The sequence below is a fragment of the Trichosurus vulpecula genome, chromosome 2 (assembly GCF_011100635.1).
Source record: "Trichosurus vulpecula isolate mTriVul1 chromosome 2, mTriVul1.pri, whole genome shotgun sequence".
Taxonomy (NCBI): Eukaryota; Metazoa; Chordata; class Mammalia; order Diprotodontia; family Phalangeridae; genus Trichosurus; species Trichosurus vulpecula.
In genome coordinates this window covers 397,054,945-397,075,753 of record NC_050574.1, presented here as the reverse complement: position 1 = coordinate 397,075,753, position 20,809 = coordinate 397,054,945, and positions in this window count along the sequence as shown.

Genomic DNA, 20,809 nt, shown 5'->3' with positions numbered 1-20,809 from the left:
TCCTCCTGACTTCAGGGCTGGTGCTCTACTCACTGCACCACCTAGCTGTCCCAACTCTTCTCTTAATAACTCAATTTCTAAGCTATGAATTGTATCTGTAGTTTATAATAGTATTGTTCCATTCTCTATAATGCTTTAATTATAATGTTTCTCTGCATTTTTAATGATTAAGTGGCATATTTTCTTTTCTTTTCTTCTTTTTTAATATTTTGTTTTCCAATTTACATGTCAAAACAACTTTTAGCAATAATTTTTACAAGATTTTGAGTTTCAAATTTTTCTCCCTCTCCCCTTTCCTCCCCTCTTCCAAAAATGGTAGGCAATTTGGTATATACATGTGCTATCATATAAAACATTTCCATATTAGTCACAATTGTGAAAGAAGAAACACATTGAAAGAAAAAACACACAAAAATAGAGTGAAAAATATACTTTGAGCTGCATTCAGACTCTATCAATTCTTTATCTAGATGTGGATAACATTTTCCTTCAGGAGTCCTTTGAAATTGTCTTAGATCATTGTGTTGCTGAGAAGAGCTGAGTCATTCATAGTTGATCATCACACAATGTTGCTGATACAGCTCTGCAATACTAACAGTACTGTCACTCAACCCAATGAAGAGCCATAGGTGCAAGGGTAAATGGAGAGGCAGGCGAAGTTGCAATGAGTAAGTCACATGATATGGTATGACTTTCTTAATGCTTTGAATATTTGCTACAGTTTTATCTAAAATAAGGTTAACAATTTCTACTTTTTTTAAAAAAAAATTCAGCTGAAGTACATTACATTCTCCCCTTCACTTTGAATCTGTATGAGTCCTATGCCTTATATTTGTTTCTTGAGAATCCATGAATGGTTGGATTGTATTTCCCATTTTTTTTCAATTCATTCTTTCACATCTTTAACATTCAAGGTTATACTTATCAAGTATGGTTTTCCAATCATTATATAATTTTATATTATGAACACAAAGTATCATATCGCATTTCATTTTTAACCACAGGGTCTTCCTGTTAATTTTTTTTTCCCAAGAGGCTTTTGCTATACGAGTTTTTTCTCTTCTTTTTTGTTGATCATTTATGTTTATAAATTTGTTGCCTTTTAGAGGGGTGATGCTATTAAACACTATTTGCTCAGAGATCTTGTGTTGCCTCTTCATTCTTTCTCCTCAAATTTATTTCAAATGGAGAATTACAATAGCCCAGAAAAAAGGTCATTACAAGAATTCACAGCATCTAGAAGGTTTCAGTCTGAGGCCATTTACCATGAGCTACCTGTTCTCCCATACCTGACCCATCAAAGTCCTTCTATTTAATGCTCCATTCTTCATTATTTTGTTCAGGTATATAAGAGGTGGCCCTTTTCTTTGTGCCTTTGAACTCATCCCTTCCTGTCTTCTCCAGATATTTTTCTTCTTATCCATTTCCTCTCTCTCTTTTTTCATCCCTTTTTTATTCACTGGATAATCTTGTGCTGCTCATAAATGTACCCAGGTCACTTTCATCCTTAAAAAATAAAATAAAAAAAATTTCGCTTGACTCTCCCTTCCCTGAAGATGCTATGGTTTTCTCATTACAGCCTAACTCTTATGTATGTATAAAAATATTTATAGCAGATCATTTTATACTGCCAAAAATTGGAAATTGAGGGGTTGCCCATTAATTGGGGAATGGCTGAAGAAATTGTTGAATTTGAATGTGATGGAATACTATTGTGCTTTAAGAAAGGATGAGCAGGATGCTCTCAGAAAAACTAATGAACTGATGCAAGAAAATTCCAAAGTACTTGCAATGAAAAATGCTATCCACTTTCAGAAAGAGAACTTATGAGCAATGAGTGCAGATTGAAGCATACTTTTTATGTTTCTTCTTTATGTTTCTTCCTTTTTATGTTTCTTTATGTTTGTTTTTCATGTTTCTTCCTTTTTTATGTTTCTTCCTTTTTTATAACATGACAATATGACATCTTTTGAATGAAAAAATGTGATTTTAGGATGATGGATTTCAAAATGTGTCAAAATATTATGAGTTCAGTACTATGGCATACAAAACAAGTGATTGCAAAAAAGAGGAAAATATGATGTACTCACGATGGAGAATGCTATCTTCATCCAGACAAAGAACTGCGAAGTTTGAATACAGACTGAGGCACACTACGTGCTCGCCTTTTCTGCTTCTCTTTTGTTTTTGTTTTTGGGGTTTTTTTTTTGTTCTGTTTCTTCTTTCTCATGATTCATTCCATTGGTCAAAATTCTTCTCCATGACTTGACTAGTGCATAAATTAATTCAATGCAAAGTCATTCATGACAGTTATATGAGACTCCATGCCGTCTTGGGGAGGGAGGGGGGAAGGAGGGGAGAAAATCTGGAACTCAAAACTATGGAGAACCGTGTGTGGTAAACCAAAAATAAATAAAGAAATTTATAAAAAAAATAAAGTAAAGGTTGAGGCCATATGGTACAGTGGAAAGAAAAAAAAATGTAAAATTGTTGTAAAGTTTATTGCATGAGTCAATACAGTTATCAATTTTCTTTGTTTCAATTAATTGGTACATGTCTTTAGATGGCCTTGTTGCTAATGGAAAGACACTGGAAGACCACAAAAATAGAATTTATAAAAGTGTTGGGTTGGCTAGAGTACATTGATGTGAAGCTATGATTGACAGGTGTCTGGTTTGAAGAAGGTCTCTCAAGCATGTGGTTCTCATATTATCTCAAGGTGTAAGCACAGATCAAAAGAAGGTAGAAGTGCTCCTGAATTGTTCATATACATGGAATATTTGATATCTTAAGACCTTTCCTAGGGTTTGGCAGTTGTTATTTTAAATTGACTAAGAGCCATGCTTCTATATTGGTAAACTACTGAAGGATCTCTCTTATGAATATATGATGGAAGAGACTCACAAATCTAGCTGGAGGAAAAACAAAACAGAAACAAACACTGAAACACTAGATGAACTGCTTCATATATACACCAGTACTAGCCTATGTATTGCCAAGTAAGTTTTTTATTCTGCCCACAGATGCCTGGAGGACTTGGAAGCTATCTTGTACCAAGATAGTAAAGGTCACAAGAAAGTGAATGAGTTTACCAGCAGAAGACTGACATATTAAGACTCAATACCCTATTCACAAATTGTAGTTATTGATTTACAGGTAACCTATCACTGAAAAGGTAAGATTTTGTTTTGTTTTAGGGGTTTTTTGCTGTTGTTTTTATCCCTGCATCCCCAGCACTGTAGACTCAGGGATGGCCATTGTACATAACCATAAGACTCATCATAAAACATTAGTGTGTCTCTTTCCAGTCAGAGGAATGTGCCATGAAAGGAGGAAGATGGATACAATTATAAAAATATAAAACCTGTCCTAACAGGCCTGGATCTGAAAGGTACAGACTGAACTGTCATAGATATGATAGGATAAGGCTCCCTCAGATCTATTTCATTCCAGACAAACGTCATAAATACTATTTGGAACTGCTTTTTCATACTCCAGAATTCAGCATTTTAATGGGTCTCATAGCTGGCTTTTGGCATAGAAAATGTAGAAAATATTCTCATTCAGAGGAGAATCATTATAATGAATAAACTCAGTCAGGAAGGTCCTGAAATTTGCCTTCTTAATGCCAACATTTCCCACATTCTTAGTAGCCTATATCCATATAGTAGAGATAGATACACACATAGACTGTACCATGTAGACATTCTAGACAGTGGGAAGCTTTTGGTATCAGCCCTTGTATGGTAGATTGTTGGCTCAGCAGCATAAATGCTTTTACCTGGATTCAAAAAGATCAAATCAAAGTTAGTGCCAAGAAATTCTATCTCATACAGTAAGTCTCATTGCTTATAACATAAATTATGTTGCAGTTGTTCTCTCAAGTTCACAGTGGAAGCATAGTACATGACTATCCTTGAAAACATCCATCTGTGGTACCCATTAAGCTTGCAGAAGTTCCTTTATAAGAGCTTCCAGCCAGTTTCCTTTCTCCCTATCATACAAACAAAATAGACACAAGTCAATGATTAAAAATTAAAGTCACTTTCTGGATTTCTACACTGAAAATTACCACATGAGAGTTTGCTCAAAGCCTAAAAGGCATTTGTTAAGATTAGGTTAAGTACCTTAACATCCCTGAGGTTAGGAGGTCTACATAGTAAACTTTAAAGAGCAGACATCTTTGCTTTAACATTTTTATTTAAATTTTTGAGTTATAAATCCTATCTCTCCCTTCCTCCCTTCTCTCCTCACTCCCTGAGACAATAAGCAATCAGATACAGGTTATACATGAGCAATTATGTATAACATTTGCATATTAATCATTTTGCATAAGAAGACTCGAATAAAAGAAAAAAAATGAAAGAAAGTGAAAAATTGCATGCTTCAGTCTATATTCAAACAATATCAGTTCTTTCTCTGGAGGTGGATAGTATGCTTCATCATTAGTTCTTTGAGATTGTCTTCTATTGCTAAGAATAACTAAGTCATTCATAGTTCTTCATCGAACAATATTGCTGTTACTGTGTACAATGTTCTCCTGGTTCTGTTCGTTTCACTCTGCATCAGTTCGTTTAAATCTTTCCAGGTTCTTCTAAAATTATCCTGCTTATCATTCTTATAGCGCAATGATATTCCATTACAATCGTATGCCACAGCTTGTTCAGTCATTCCCCAATTGGTGGGAATCCCTTCAATTTACAATTCTTAGCTACTGCAAAAAGACCTGCTATAAATGCTTTTGTACAAATAGGTCCTTCTCCCTTTTTTGTATGTCTTTGGGATATAGATCTAGCAGTGGCATTATTGGATCAAAGCGTATGCACTTTTATAGCCCTTTGGACATAACTCCAAATTGAAGAGCAGACATCTTTTAAAAGGGAATATAAGAAACCAAGTTTGAAAGTCCTTGTGTTTAGCATCATTGTTGGTGATCTGGTCCCTGGTGAGGCAGTTTTAAAATCAAAATCTTTAGTCACAATATCAGCATTTTATGGCAATTGACAAACATCATATTTAATGGTGCGAAGGTAGTCTGCTTTTTCTTATTTTGCCTCATTACTCAATATCATACGGTGGCTAGATGGGGGAAATGTATTGCCAAGGCAGCATTCACACCAGTTGCTATTACTATGAATATGCTGACTTGGTCCTATATCACAAAATATAACAGACTCTCCATATAGAAGATGGAAACAAAACATTTATTCAGACACTAGAAAGCCCAATCCCCAAAACCTGCAAGTCCAATCCATCCAAGAAAAAGAAGTTAAAACACATTCTCACTGCAGAGAGCAGCTCCATTCCATAGCCTTACCCCTCCTGCCCCAACTACTGCCCAGGACCTTCCCACAAACAGATACTCACAGGGCAGCTAGTTTGCCTCCTGCCTCTCCCTCAGCTCTAACTGCTCTGACCTCACTTCCTCTCAGTTCTACTAACTTCCTTCCTGCTCCAGCCTTTCCTGTTCCAGTCGTTCAGCAAGCTCCTCCCACCACATGTGACTTAGTCTTCCTGTGACATAAGCAGGTCACATGGGCCTATTAATGGATGGAAAGATCTTCATATTTTTAATTACCATTATAACAAGTTAGAGACTTTGGAGATTACCAATAAGTTTAAAATAGTTACCTAGTTACTGTCTACAGGTTCCATGATAATTAGTAATCCATAATTAGTGATCAGAAAAGTAATCAAAAGCTGCATGACCCTGGGCAAATCACTTAACCCTGTTTGATGAAACTCAATTTCCTCATCTGTAAAAATGAGCTGGAGAATGACAAACTAATGCCTTTGCCAAGAAAACCCCAAATGGGATCATAAAGGGTCAGACATGACTGAAAAACAATTAAACAACAAAAATAATCTAAATTTATCAAGTTACAAATTCATGCATATTTTTCTTCTTCCCACATACATTTCTGTAGAAGCTAATGGCTTATCTTTTTTGTTCCCACAGAACTTCTTGGAGACACTCAAGACCTTTTTGTGTTTTAGCTAAAAACAAGTTAAAATGATGGAATATGTAGATTACAGTATCTATGATCATGAGACGACTTCCTCAAACTCTAGGATTGATTTGTGATCATGTCAGTGAGCTATCTCTGCAGGAGTACTGCTCCTGGCTCAAAAATAAAGTTTCTTCTTATCATTAACCTTCTCTCAAACAATTTTTAAAATAATCAATCTTTACTCTCTGGAGAAAAGCAGGAAGAGGAGGCTGAATCTATACACAAATTCCACAAAATCTCATCTTTTGCCATCCTCATCTCAATATGGAAATCTATATTAGAAAAGAGTATGCTGGTTTATCTAGACTCACAAATTAAGCTCCAGATATGTATGGGTCTAAAATACAAAATACAAAATTCTCTAATTCTGTAAGTTCCTTAAAGGCAAGGATCACATTTGTAAAATGCATTGTACAAATTGCATACAAAAATATAAAAGTAAAATAAATTCCCCAAAGTGTGAATAATTATAGAATATGGATACAAAAAATAATAACCACCTGAAAAAGCATTCAGGTTTCTTGAGAATCAGAGAAAAGCAAATTAATAGGACTCTGAGATCATATCAAATAGCCTTATACACATACTCATACACATATATCATTTTCTTCTCACAAAAACCCTGAAAGGGAAGTGTTATAGGTATTATTGTCCCTATTTTGCAAATGTGGAAACTAGGTTTCCTAAAGGTAGGTCAGTCAAAAAAAAAAAAGCATTTTGAAAGCACCACAGTGTACTAGGCATTGTACTAAGGAATTTACTAAGGAATATAATAAAAAGATAGAAGATGGCCCCGGCTCTCAAGGAGCTCATAGTTTAACAGGGTAGATGACATGCAAAAAACTATTTAGAACCACATTATATACATGCTAAATTAGAGATAACCAACAGAGGGAAGTCATTAGTATTAAGGGGTATGGGGAAGGAAAAGGACCATCTCTTCATGTTAGTCATGGATGACAGTGGGAGAAGAAAGAGGAGAGAAGAGGGAATTCTTGACTAATGGCTTCACTCTTTTTCATTGAAATATGAGACAATTTTCTCAGACAGTAGTGAGAGGAGGGAGAGTTACAAGAAGCATGAGGTGGGATGAAAACTTCTGGAAAAGTTTTTGTGATGTGAGTCAATTAGGGAGATATAAAGAGATTGCCTAGCTGTGCTGAGGATCCAGTTATGATTATGTAACATGACTTTGTGATGGATCTAGTCAACATAGTTTCATGATCTTCTCCACCTTCATTCAGGAGCCCATGAGTGGGAATGAAGGTAGCAGATGGTGGGATGGCACTCACTAAGGTCAGAGGCTGGAGGGTAAAATTAGATATAAAGGGAGAAGAGGACAGTGTGGAGTTGAGCTATTTTGCCGAGGGTCAAGATGTAGAAAGGAGGAGAATGTAAACACTATAGGGATGATGGTCTAAGAGAAAATTTGTGAAGAAATAAAAATAATTTATATTCATATGAAAAACTGCTCTAAATCATTATTTACTAGAGAAAGGCAAATTAAAACACTCTTGAGATATCAATTTACGCCTGTAAGATTTTCTGAAATGATTGAAGGGGCAAACAACAAATGTTGGAAGGTGTGTGGAAATACTGGGACACTAATTCACTATCCGTGGAATTGTGAACTGATCCAACTCTCCACATTGGAGAGCACTCTGGAATTATGCCCAAAGAGTTATTAAACTGCCAAGGCATACCCTTTGACTCATCAACACCCCTACTACTAAGTCTATTTCCAAAGATGATTAGGGAAAAAAGGGAAAAAAAACCCTATATTTTTAAAAATATTTATAGCAGCTCATTTTGTGATGGCAAAGGACTGGAAATTGTGGGCATGCGCATCAACTGGAGAATGGATGAACACATTGTGGGATCTGATTGTGGTGGAATGCAATGATGAGCTCAATGATCTTAGAAAAAATATGGAAGGACTAGGAAGAAATAATGAAGAGTGAAATGAGGAGAACCGAGAGAACCATCATATACAGCAACAGCAATATTGTTTTAGAAGCAACTTCAAGCAACTAAGTCATTTTGACTATAATAAATATCCAAATTAACTACAAAGGACTCACAAGGGAAAATAGAAGTATGTAGAGAATGATTTTACATATATATGTGTATGTGTGTGTGTGGGGAGGGGATGTATTATCTAATGTTAGCCATCTCTAGGGTAGGGGTGAAGGAAGAAAAAAAAGAAAAAAGAAAGTTACATGATGACTTCATTATATACTTAAAAGGAATGCAAGTTGTACATAATAAAAATATAGTTTCTTGTACAGTCACCATTTATTTTCTATTCTATGTTATGAAATGTTCATTTTAATTTTAAGTTCAGAATAAAATAAATAATTTTTTTTTAAAAAAAGAAGGCCCTGATAATATTTATTTTCTTGAAATAGACAATTTTAAAAATTTAAAGAAAAGAAAGAACTGAGGAGTTGAAGGATTGGAGGTCATGGTGAGGATGAGGACCTAGGTGAGGATGAGGTTGCTAGGCAGATAAGAAAGTTCATAAGAGGAGCTGATGGGATGTCATGCCCCTAGTGGGGGTCACTGGTATGCCTTGGAGACCTAGACTCTGTCCCGACAAGGAAAAAGCTGACCTATCATGCTGAGGAATCCAATTACATATGCCAGTTCACCAACAAGGAGATGATGGTCCAAACTGAGGCAGCATTTCTAGAGCAAAAAGGATGTGTCAATGAGGCCTGGGCCCTAGCAGGATGAGGCAAAAGCTGACTCTGGGCATCTATGGGAAATTTACAGGAAAAGAGGGGAGGTTGAGGTCTAAGTAGAGATGGCCTATGTATAGCTGCCTGGGATTCAGAAATATTACTCAAAAAAATGAACTAGGGGCAAGGAATTAGAGTTAGATTCCATATTATGAGTTGGGAGGTGATAGTCCCAGTTGAAATGGTGTGAACAATGAAACCAACCTGTGTGTCTAATAGCTGGGGAGTAGCTGTACAAATTGTGAAACTGTGGCATCTGAACATATACAAAACATGAGAAATTATAAATGTATATATGTAAATATGTATATATGCACAGTGAAGAAAACAAAATCAAAACAGTAATATGCATATTGACAAGAATTTTTAAAAAGTAATTCAAAATTTTAAAAATCTGCCATTTTGTCAAAGTGGAAGTCTCTTTGAGTGGTAGGGGGTGAAAAGTTAATTTCCCTGACTAACTTGCTAATGAATTTCTCTGAACTTAGCTAAAATGTTCTCTAGCCAAAGACTTGAAGTTTCTTACCAAGAGTATATATCAGAGCATGTCCATTAGTATAGGTTTTGAGAACCTAGGGTCATCGATGCAGGTCAATTAGGCATTGGGGTAAATACCCTATCAGAGTATAATAAAAATAGCTTACATTTAAATGCTTTCTAGTTTCCAATATTGAACATAACCTTATTATGGAATTATGATAATCATCATTCATTTTATCTATAAAGGTATGTTATCACATGGCAATCATGCTATCTATGACATCCAGTCATACAACTGAGAGATCTAGAAAGAAGGAGAATGATCTGTACATATGATAAGCTCAAGAATGAGGCCATAGCTTTTATATGTAGTAGAGGAGAAGGAGTTTTTGTGGCCTGGTTTTGTGACTGGTTCTCCCCAGGTTTTTATTTGGGAACATGAATCTACTTTCACCCTATTCCTAAGAGGAAGAAAGAGAAGCTATGTCTGGCATACTCAAAGTTTGGCTCCAACCAGAAGTTGTCTGCTGTTTTCAGAAGACAGCAGGTTTCCCCAAATCTCCCAGGATGAATCTCAACCTGTTAGAATGCCTCAGTCTCACTATGTTAACTGCAAATGTATCAGAAACATATGGCTTTATATTTCTGAAAATATACGTGGACTGGAAAATTAGGGAAAGCACTTGGACAAATGCATTTTACAGGCAGCAGACATTTGAAAAATAGTTTTAAGATGTCTCGTTGACCCCAGAACATTGCAAAGTTGCCCAGCCCTGATTTAAACACAAGATGTCTTTGGAAGTTTCCTGTTGTTCCAATGTAGCTGCTCTGTCAGTTATGCTTTAAATGGGTTTCTTCAGACTTGGAGGTGAATTGCAGCAACATTTGCAACCTCAGCGAGCCAGAAGCTCAATTTCAATTATGTTACTTCCAAGACTTATAATGAGAGATTGGATATTCAGCTTTGTTTCACAGAAATACCAGAACAGGACGTGGAGTTAGCATACTAAGACAAGATTAACGTTCCTTCCCAAAAATTTTCATCGGAGACTTTCACTTTTATGGAAAGGGCAAGTTTAGAAAATCTGGAGTCCATTTATCAATCCTATTAAGAATCTTTTCTCTCCTTTATTTCTTTGCAGTTATCATGCTCCACATGTGCCACAATGTTAAGGATATCTTGGTATGTCTTACTTTCTAGGAGGTCACAAGGATAAACACATCTGAGCAGTCAAAATCTAGTGGAGAGAGGGAGCATTGCCCTAGTAAAGTGTATTCATGCATTAATCCTACATAAGATTTAATCCTACATAACTTTTTTGTAGTTCTATAAAAATTATGGGCAAGGCACTGTCTTGTGGGTTGGGTGCAAAAAGATCAAGGTTGTATGGTATAGAAGGAAGAGTACTGACTAGAGGCAGGAGAACCGGGTTCAGATCCAACTCTTGATCCTTGCTAATTATGTCACCATGGGAAAATCACTTAATCTTATGGGTCCTAAGTTACTTTATAAAACAAAGGTCCTGGACAAGATGGACTGTGAGGTTGCTGCTCTGTTATCTGTGATCCTAAAACATGGCAGAGGGCCTAGTGCAAAATTTGAATGTAGTCATTGCCCTCAAGTAGCTTCTTGTCTAATGAACGATGGGATATTAGTTTGACTGCACACAGAAGTTAACCTAAGGGTTGGCAACCTATGCCTCGCAGGACAAATCTAATCTGCCATTTATTTTTGTGCAGCCTGTGAGCTGAGTGGATTTTAATTTTTAAATAGTTGAAAAAAATCAAAAGAATATTAACATATAGAGATGCATTGAAAATTACATGAAATTCAAGTTCTTCCATCTGTAGATAAAATTTTATTAAAGCACAACCATGCTCATTTGTTTACATATTGTCTATGGTTATTTTTGTGCTATAATGGCAAAGTCGAGTAGAGACAGAGACCATAGGTGTCATCTCATTGCTTCACACTGCAGTTTGGTGCACTAGAAATCACAGTCATACAGTTATAACTCAACAGCAGTTCATAGGTCATGCTTATCACTGTACTGCAACATTTTCTTTATCCACTCATTTATTTATTTAATTATTGGTGAATTTTTTTGTTGTTTAGTCATTTTTCAGTCATGTCTGCTTGTGGCCCCATTTGAGGGGTTTTTGGGGCAAAGATACTGGAGTGGTTTGCCATTTCCTTCTCCAACTCATTTTATAGCCGAGGAGACTGAGGCTAACAGGATTAAGTGACTTGGCCAGGGTTTCATAGCTAGTAAGTGTCTGAAGTCATATTTGAACTCAGGTGTTCCTGACTCCAGGCCCGGTGTGCCACCTAGCTGCCCATTTACCAGAGAATACTCATGTAAAAACAAGAAAAGAAGAAGGGGAGAAGTTTTATTTTATTTTTTTTAGCTCAAGGCCAAGGTCAAAATTTTTCTGAATGAGAAGTACCCTCAACAACAATTATCAAATACTTTTTCTTGCTTTATACAGTTTCTGAACTATCAAAGGCTAAAACAAGGAGTGAGATCTCCATTCTCATACAAATTTGTAGTGAAAATGTTTTCCAAGCCCAAACTACGGTTCCAGCAGCATTTTTCAGACCTTGATGCAAGTGCAAAAGAAATTTCCATGTTTAAAAATCCATTTAACTGTGCAATTGAGGGGCTTCCACCTAACTTTCAATTAGAAGTTATTAATCTGCACTGCAATGGCATGCTAAAAGACAAATATCAAGAGAAGAATCTAATAAATTTCTATAATTCCCTTAGAAGTTATCAATATGCTTAATTATAATCATGTGCTCATGGATTAATATGAGAATTTGATAGTGTCTATCTGTTTGAAAAGACATTTCAAAGATAAAGTAAGTAAAATCTCATTACAGGTCAGCATTAACAGATGAACGTTTGCAATCTATTTTGATGATGGGGCAGCGAGGTGGCATGGTGGATAGAGTGGTGAGCTTGGAGACAGGAAGACCTAAGTTCAAATCTAGCCTCAGATACTTACTAGCTGCGTGATCATGGAAAAATCACTTAGCCTCTCTTTGTCTCAGTTTCTTCAAATGTAAAATAGAGATAATACTGGCACCTATCTTTGAGGGCTGTGAGATCAGATGAGATAATAATTGGAAAGTGTTTAGCATAGTGCCCGACACATTAGTAAGAGTTATATAAATGTTAGCTATCGTCATTTTCATTATTATGGAACACTAACTTTGAAGGACAATCATCATCACTGAATTGTGTCGTTAAAATTTGGGGAAATTTGTTTTCTTTCTTGTTATATAAGTATGTTTTTAATATCTTTAATTTTACTTCTTGACCTACAAAGCCTAAAGTATTCACTATCTGGCCCTTCGCAGAAAAAAACAAAACGTTGGCTGACCCCTAGTTTAATCTAACTAAGCAGTGGAGGAAAAGACGTCTATTTCTTCCCACTCGAAGGCTGTCATTTATGCCAGAACATACCTATAGAAGGAAACTCCTTGATGTCAGGAACAGTTTCATATTTGTCTTAGTATCAACAGGGCCCAAAATAGCCTTTTCTATTTATTGAATTTAATTGAATCTTTTGTTTGTTGAACTAAGGGCTTTCATTAATTTGTTGCAACACTTCTAAATGTACAGAAGGTTGAACTGCAGTTGAGGAAGCCAGAAACTTTCTTCACCAAAAGAGGGATGATACCTTTCTCATTCTCCCCCCAAATTCTTAGCAATCTGCTTATAAGGACATTGGCAAGATGACCTTTTGTGGAAATCACAATTTCTGAGCTGGGCAACTTACATTAATGTTTATTTTAAATGTAACTAAGATTGTCTTGAATGTTCCATTCCAAAGGCTTTTTTAAAAAAATCAATCTTTGTAAAATTATGTAACATCTTTGATGTTTGAATTAGGATCATAGTAGGGATACTTTTCAGTGGTTTGAGTACAGATAATTATAATGTATTTTTTTGTTTCCTTAAAAACATCCCTCTCCCTTGACTATCAGTGATTTTTCAGGGGCTTTCCTTTGCCTTTCTCCACTTTTACTTCTTCATCTACCTATCTTTAATTCCTTCTTCCAGGAACATTTGCCAAAAGGACTTAATTTCATGGCACTGATGTGTTTTTTATTATTTTAATTGGTGCTTGGGATCCTGTAAGTTTACAATCCCCCTGCTTGTACTAACTATATTTTAATAAGAAACCTAATAGGTAACAAGAGCCTTGGGTTCTATAAATAGTACTAATTCAAACAAACCAACCCAGGCGGTCTCATTTACACCCACTGTGGTCAAAAATAGAGAAAGAAGAGTTGGATATACAGTAGTTGTTTCGCATGTTTTCCTCATTCTTTTCTGTTTCTCTTTGTGTGTGTATGTGTGAGTGTGAGCATCTGTGTGTGTGTGTCAGTGCGTGTACGTGTATGTGTAAGTGTGAGTGTGTATATGTATATATGTGTGAGTGTGTGTGTGTGTGTGTGTGTGTGTGTGTGTGTGTGTGTGTAAGCTCTTCCTTTTGGAATCACCAGTTCCTATCCCTCCTCCCCACCCCCCCAATCCCAACCTTTCACATTCCCACTCTCTGTTGTCTTCCAGGCTCACTTTTCAATATCTCTTACCTTTCTTTCTACGTGTTTCTGTCAATATCTTTCTGTCTCTCTATCTTTCTGTTTCTGTCTTTCTGTCTTTCTAGATCACCAGTTCTTATTTGTTTTTCATTTCTACGCTGAGCTCCAGACTATTAATAGATATTTAGCAAACAGCTAAATGATTAGGAAATATCCCAGCATAAAAACTCCCCAAACTCAATCCATAAAAATTCATATGAGGAAAAAGGAATCATGTTCGTGATGTCTTTCTTTCATTTTTCAATTGTATTTTGATTCAGTAAATGTAAAAAACATTCTGACATACAAGAAAACATATTTAAAATATTACCCAATTGGTCATTTGTTTTTTTTTCTATTTTTTAATGTATTACAATATATTTTGGTAGATGTGTTATGTCATGTAATATACTGAGTTTTACATAGCTAGGAAATTGGGTCATCTTACAGTATTTTAAATGTATTTACATAATGTCACATATTTTAAGCATATGTGCAGCACATGTTGTGGTACATGAAACACATCTTTGGAAAATATACTGCTTTCCCATGTATGAAGATGAGATGCCAAAATCAAGGAGTTTGCTGAATTTTAAGCCTTGAGACAAACTAATAGCAATAAATGTGTTTATTTAGGGTAGGATGAGACAAAACTTATATTTGCTTCCACATAGTGGATAGGGAATTGTGTTTGGTATAAAAAGACCTGGGTTTGGATCTGCTTTTGCTATTTGACATTGGCCAAATAATAATTTCTCTAGGCCTCAGTTCTCACATCTTTAAATTGAGGACTAGATCAAAAGTGTCAGACATGTGGTCCTTCAGTTTTAGGCAACTCACAACACTGGCAAGTGCCATGGGAACCAGATTAAAATGAATGGGGAAACATTTGATAAAAATAAATAAAAATACAATAATGTTAATATGTGGTTTTTTAAGTCAATATATACCCTAAGGGATTTTTATGCATGGTTAGGGGTCCCAGTTTCTATTTAAGTTTAACACTACTGGACTAGATGACAAGTAGCATATATTACAGATTTAATTATTATGATCCTATATGGACATTAAGAAAACACCTTTCTTTTGTTTTTTTTTCTTGCCTTCTACAGTGAAAAGGGAGGCAGGAGGAAGAAAATTCAGAAAGTGAAAATCATTCAGTCATTTTTCAGTCATGTCCAGCTCTTTGTGACCTCATTTGGGGTTTTCTTGGCAGAGATACTAGACTGGTTTGCCATTTCCTACTTCAGCTCATTTTTCAAATGAGGAAACTGAGGCAAATAGGAGAAGTGACTTGTCTAGGGTCACATAGCTAGTAAATGTCTGAGGCCAGATTTAAATTCAGGAAGGCAAATCTTCCTGACTCCGGGCCCAGCACTATATCCACTGCACCACCTGGCTCCTCCAACTGAAAATTAAATAAAATCAAACAAAAAATAATATAAAAATGCCCAATATATTTTTTATAGAATGATCCATTGAAGGATCTTAGAACCCTTACGATCATTTTAGCATAATAGATTATAGAATACGTTACGTAATAATGTAATAAGAAAGTTTCCTATGTTGTAAGAAACCTCAGAAATCATTTAGTTCAACTTTCATTTTACAGAAGAGAAATATCCATTTTTTTTTCTGTGATAGATCTCTTGGTCTTTAATAAGAATGAAGGAATAAAATAGCTATTTCTTCTTTGGTTTAAGGCTTTTCATTGATCTAAAATCCTTCCTGTGTAGATGTTCTAGCTTGTCAATGCCCTTCCTAAAGTGAGGAACCCAGTCAAGATTTCGTGAATGTTCTTGAAACTTTCATTAGAGAGGCTGAGTACATTAAGCCTGGAAAGGAAAAATTTGAGGGGACACTTGATTTTTCTCCCTTCAGGACCTGTGATTTCGACATTGAAGGGAAATCTTGATGTGGAAACTCCTTCTACTCATGTAGGTCAACATCTGGTGTGTAACTTATAGCCCTAGAAACCTGGAAGGGATGTTGAGAAATAAAGTGATTGGCTGATGATTACACAGCTATTGTGTGTTAGAAAAAGGATTTGAACAGGTCTTTCTTATTTCAAGACTCTACCCACTCTGCCACATTGGCTAGTGGCTGAGAGGAACTAGACTTGCTCTGATTAGCCCTAGTGGTCAGAACTAGGACCAATAGGTAGACGTTATAGAGAGGAAGAATTTTGCTCAGTATAAAGAAATATTTCTTAACAGTTACAGATGTTCAAAAGTAAAATAGACTCGCATTGTTGGTAGTGAATTTCCCATCACTGGAGGTATTCAAGCAGAGGTTAGATGACCATTTGTTGATGATGTTATAGAAGGAATTATTCACATTTTAGGGTGGACTAAATGACCCCTGAAGGAATCTTCAACTCTAAAATTCTATGGTTTTAAGATTTCTGTTTACATTTATATAGTCTCTTTCTTTTGAAGAGCAAATGATGCTTTGTAAACCAAAAAAAGTATAATGACATGTAGTGCCTATCTCTGTCATTTGAGGAGGATTGAACATGAGATAAAAGAAATTGAAATTTCTTCCTTAATTCTTAGTTATACTTACTGCTTCCTCTCTATATTTCATTGTATCACTAAGGCAAGATTCATGATATCGATGGTGACCATTGAGTATGCCTGTATAGTTCGGAATTGCAGAATATAAGAGAGTCTCTATATAGAAGGCAGAAGTAAAACATTTATTCAAATCCCAGAGGACCAAATCTCAAAACCAATAATTCTGATTCCACATAGCAACAATTGTATCCCAAAACCAGTAAGTCCACTTCAATGTTATGGCAAGGAAATTAAAACACAATATCACGGCAAGGAGCCAATCTATCCTATAACCTTTCCCTTTGCTAGTGCCTTCCCATAAACACTCATTCATAAATCCTAACTTTCTGCTTCCCTTCACCCTCTCCTCCTGCAGTTCTGAAAGGCCTTGCAATTTCTCAGAGCCCTTCCAGTTTTCTCTCTGTCTCTCTGTCTCTTCCAGTTCTCTGTCCCTCTTGCTGATCTCTCTCACAGTTCTCTCTTCTTCATCTTCTTCTTCTTCTTACAACTCTCTAGTCTGAGCTTAATGGCTACCCTCAGGTTATGTGTACCCTATTTAGGGCCTGAGAGCTTCATACCTAACCAGCAAAAGGGTGAGGGCCTGGGGTTTAGCACCTACTTGGCAAAAGGGTGTGGGTCTGGGCTATAGATGACAATCACTTTAGGACAAAGGAGAGGGTCATCCCAGATAGTCAGTCCCCATAGTCAAGGGTATAGAGTTGCTATCCCTCAGTCATAGACCTCCCTCTTTGTACTTATGGTGTGTTTGCTAAATTCATACCTCTGCTGGAAAGACCATAACCCAGCCAATAACTATGAAATAGCTCTGGTATTTGGACTTTCTCTTCCTTTCTCAACTAGATGAAAGGATAAGCTAAGTTTTCAAAATATTTCTGGTCTTTTCATTTGCAAATGTTGCCACTCAATGTCTGCTAGACTTAATAAAAGGATTTGTTCTGTGAATTTTGGATTGAGTCAAAGGGCTGCACTTGAGGACCTAGAGGGCCACATGTGGTCTTGAGGCTGCAGGTTCCCCTCTCCTGCTCTATACGCTTATACTTCCAGCAACTCTGTGAGGTAGGTTCTGCTCTCCCCATTTTACCTTAGAGGGAACTGAGACTAAGGGAAAATGACTTTCTCAAGGTCATATGTGTAGGGAGTAGCAGAGGTAGATGATGAACCCAGGTTTTTTTGACTCAGGTTCTATACTTTTGTTGAGTAGACCCCATGCTGATCTGCATAGAACATCAACTGCAAAGTCCTGTAAACTGGTAATAAATTCTATTTGTGAAAATAAACCAATTTACGAAATATTAATTAAGGGTTTATGAGAAGGTACTGTGTCAGGTGCTGGGGAAGCAAGAGGAATAAGATATAGCCTATTTCTTTAAGGAGTTTACAATGTAATGAGGGCACAGAAACCCATGTTTGATAGAGTCAATGACACCAGATACCGGGGTAAGAACTCACTATTTGACAAAAACTGTTGGAAAATCTGGAAACCAGTCTGGTAGAACTTAGTCATAGACCAATAAGCTCAAAATAAGTATTGTATAAGATTTAGACATAAAGGTGATATAAACAAAATAGAGGGGCATGGAAGAAATTTCATATCAGACTTGTGGAAAGAAGTGACCAAACAAGATATAGAGATGTTCACAGTAGGTAGAATTGATCATTTTTATTTCATAAAGTTAAAAAAAATACTTTTGCATAAACAAAACCAATATAGCTAAAATTAGAAGAAAAGCAAGAAACTAGGAGAAAAAAATTCTTTGCAGCAAGTTTCTCTAATAAAGGTCTAAGAAATCAAGGGTTGTTGGCCTACTGAAATGCTCTAAGCCTTGCATTCACCCTCCAGAATCTTCTGGGAAATGTAGTATTGTTGCTCTGGTCCAGGGGCAGAGTCAAAGATCAGGTTGGGTTGACCTGGACTGCTGGGCTAGATGCTGAGTTCATTATCTTGGTTCATCCTTGTTTCACAGTTTCTGCCCTGGGCATTTTTGCCTAGGTATATTTTGTGATTATGAAATGGAAAGATGGACCACTGAAATGTTTCCTTTAATTTCTCAATCTCTTCTCAATCTGGCATTTTTCTTAGCTCGTTGTCGAAGAAGTTGTAAGGAGAGCTAGGCTGTGTTGCTTCCTCCTAACTCTGCCATCTTGATTCAGTCTCTAGTCAGTCAGTCAATAGACATTTATTAAATCCCAATGTGCTATGTGCCAGACACTGTACCAATACAAAAAGAGGCGAAACATATCCTCTACCTCAAGAAGTTGACAATATAGTGGGGGACACGACAAGCAAACTTTGTCTCTCTCTCCATACATACATGTGTGTATATGTATATATAAATATATGTGTATATGTATACATATATATGTGCCTGTTGTGTGTGTATATGTATATATATATACATGTATATATACATGTATATATATATATATATATGTGTGTGTGTAGAGAGAGAAAATAAATGGGAGAAAATTAAAAGAGGGTAAGAATTATAATTAAAAGGGGTTGAGAAAAATTCTTGTAGAAGAAGGAATTTTAGTTAAAACCAAAAGTAAGCTAAAGTAGGTGGAGATGGAGAAGGAAGGAATTCCAGGCATGGGAGACAGCCTGAGAAAATTCCTAGAGCCCAGAGATGAAGTGTCTTGTTCATGGAACAAGGAAGCCAGTGTCACTGGAACAAAGAGTATGTAGTGTGGAATAAGGTATAAGACTGGAAAGGCAGGATAGGGCTAGGTTATGGAGAACTTGGAATGCTAAACAAGGGTTTTTGTATTTAATTCTGGAGGCAGTAAAAAGTCACTGAAGTTTGTTGAGTGGTTGGTGAAAAGAAGGGTTAGACCTACACTGCAGGAAAATCACTTTGGTGGCTGAATGGGGGGATGGATTGGAGTTGGGAGGCACTTGAGGTAGGTAGACCCATTTGCAGGCTATTGCAATAGTTTAGGTGTGAGACAATGAGGTCCATAACCAGAGTGGTGGTAGTATCTAAGATGAAAAGGGAAAAATCAACAAGCCTTGGGAACAGATTAGATATGAAGGGTAAGAGATAGCAAATCCCAACTTATTTTTGGGAACTTGAGAGACTGGGACTGGGGGGCTGATGTTGCCCTCTATAGTAATAGGGAAGTTAGGAAAAGATAATTCAGTTTTAGACTTGTTGAGTGTCTACTGGACATCCAGTTCATAATGCATTAAAGGCATTTAGAGATGCTAGATTGGAGGTCTGCAGAGCACTTAGGGTAGGATAGGTAAATTTGAGATTCATCAGCATAGGGATGGCAATTAAATACATGAGAGCTGATAAGATGGCTAAATGTAGCCTAGAAGGTAAAGAGAAAAGGGCCCAGGACAGAACCCTATTGGACAGCTATTGTTGGAGAACATGATCTGGATGAAGTCTCAGTAAAGACTTAGAAGTCTTATAGCTAGAAAGAGAACCAAGAGAGAGTGAGATAATGGAAACCTGGGGAGAAGAGAATCAATGAGAAGAGAGTGATCACCAGTATAAAAGGCTGCAGAGAGGTCAAGGAGAATGAAGACAAAAATCATAATTTTCAACATCACGTATTAACTCAAATAAACAAAAAGAAAGAAAATCTTCCTAGATTTACAGAACTTGTGGTCCACTGTCACTATTTTATCCTTAATGTCAACCAAAGTACCTTATTAACTCTATGGCTTTTTACTACAAATTAACATTATATTATTAACATTTTACTAGGTGTTTCAAGGAATACATCTAACTTGCTGTCACTCGCATTCTACCTATATGTCCAAAGAATTCTGAAATCCTCTTATCTGTCCAAAATCTATGAGCTTGTAATGGTAATCAGGGCAGGACTTTTTTTTTACTGTTTTCTCTTTTACAATGTTAAAGTAATCAAGTGCCTTTGATTAAGTCTTACTAGGTGCAAAGCCCCAGGCCCACACCTTTTGCTGACTAGGTGTGAAGCCTTGGGTGCCCTAAGAAGGGTATATAAACTCAGAGGTTAGCATTTTGTTTAGGGCTCTCACTGACTGGAAGAGTGTTATGTGATTTGACTAGATGAGACTCCAGGCAGCTGTTGTTAAGAGCCCCCCACCCGCTTTGAAGATATCCAGATGTTGGTGCTTCTCTGGTAACTATGTATTGCTGTGGATAGACTGGTTTGTGTTATTCGCTCTGTTTATATAATGTATGTTTGTATTCTCTCTGAAGTTCAGGGTACAAACTTTTCCCCCTGAACTAAGTGAATGATATATGTATGTTTGATTAAAGGGAGATTGTTAGCCCCTTAAAGTTGCTTTCCTTAGAAAAGCAGATCAAAGAACCTGTGCTGTCAGCTCTTCTGTGTGCTGGTGTTGCTGCTCTTGCACCATCACAGCAGCTGCAAGCAGCATTGTTGTTACAGAGCTTTCATCTCACACTCTTC